Source organism: Phalaenopsis equestris, unplaced genomic scaffold (genome assembly GCF_001263595.1).
Source record: "Phalaenopsis equestris unplaced genomic scaffold, ASM126359v1 Scaffold000250, whole genome shotgun sequence".
Lineage (NCBI taxonomy): Eukaryota > Viridiplantae > Streptophyta > Magnoliopsida > Asparagales > Orchidaceae > Phalaenopsis > Phalaenopsis equestris.
In genome coordinates, this window is record NW_018164692.1 from 1,019,443 (window position 1) to 1,021,277 (window position 1,835).

A 1,835-nucleotide genomic window follows, 5' to 3' on the forward strand; every position below is an offset into this window, starting at 1 on the left:
GTTCAATGGGAGGGTTTGGAGAGATCGGAGATGGATGGAGGAGAAGAAGCAGAGGAAAAGAGGAAGAGGAAAGGGGAAGGGGACAAGGTTTTTCTTTCCTCTCTCTCTCTCTCTCTCTCTCTCCTTTTGAGGACGCAAATGAAGGAAGCAACGAAAATTGTTGCAGCTGAGAACCAGAGGAGGTGGATTTGATTAGCGGACATATTTGAAGGCGCGTGTTTAGGAGAAGAACGTGTACAGAAATCTCTTCAAGAGGAGAGAGGAGAGAGGAGAGAGGAGAGAGGAGAGAGGAGAGTTGGAGGGGTTGCAGCCAGACGGAACTGCGATTCTAGCCGTTGGAAGTCACGGTTTAAAAATGGGAAACTAGACAACGAAGAAACCGCGGGTATCTAAGGTTGGTTGTATTTACAAACTATACAATTTCAATATAATTATATTTCAAACATCTAAACTCTCATATTTATTATATAAGACTTAGGTTCATTAATCCATGCATGAAAATGTGCATTTCACAGTTAGTAATAGCACTATTTTGGGTGATATATGTAAATATGTAAGTTTAAATGTTATACATATAAATACATAAGAATTGTGTGATATGCAAGAATACACTACCAAAAGTTAACTCAATACAATATCATGGGGCACAAAGGTTAGTCCCTTTTATGACTTATATTTTCTAATAAAAAATATGAAGAAAAAGTCAGTATCATGATATTAATATCAGCATGTTTTTTTTTTGGGTGCTATTAATATCATTATCTTGTGAAGTATTTCTCTCTTATTTTAAGAGGTAAGAGTATGATTGATATTTAGTCAAATTTGATTGGATAGATCTTAATTCAGAATAGAGATAATTGAGTTAGAGTGGAGCTCAAAAAAAAATAATCGTTTATGGATAAACCGTTTATGGATAAACTTTTTTTTTTTCATTTGAGATATTGTTTTCAAATTTACTAAATAGTAAGTTCAAATGCTCAAATGATTATCTAATTTTAAAATGCTTGAAGGAATTAGTACAAATAAAGGGGAAACAAAGGTGTACTAATGAATTAGTTTTTTTGCATGTCTGACCAAAAAATGTACTAAGATTAATGATTATGATAATGATAATCTAATTTTGTAAGTCATTACCTTAAATATGGTTGAGAACTTGGCATTATAGGGTCTATACAAATTTTTATTTGCAGACACATGCTCAAATGATATTTTAAAAAGAAACATAATATGGCTTTCAACAATTTAGTAATTATATTTTTAGCTGTGTAGAAAAATGTATTGATTGATCTATTATTGATATGTTGCTAATTTTTCTTATTATATGTTTAGTGTTACTTTTTTTGTTATCTTAAAATCCAGATAATTGTGCATGGTTCTTGATGCAATTTTCACATCTCAAAATAGTTATATATTTGAGTCAACCACTATCACGACTCGACTCGAGGCTTAGAGTTAACCTAGACGTGAAAGAACGGTCAGACGATAGAGAACAAATTTCTGTTATTCTAATTCTATCATTATCAATTTAATATTCAAATAATACATGAAAGAATCACTAAATAATGCAATTAAAATTAACAAGTAAAAATTATACCATTCTTGTTTTTGTTATTGTCTTTTATATAACATTTGGTCATCTTCTATTCATATTGTTCAAATGTTTAAAACTTAAATATAACTTTAAAGCAACATAATGAGTTATCTAAAAATAACCCAGGAGTAATGACACTTCTAAACTGCAATAATCGAAGGAAAAGAATTTGTTATGTATGCAAGTCTTGAAGAAATATATATACATACATACATACATACATACATACATACATACATACATA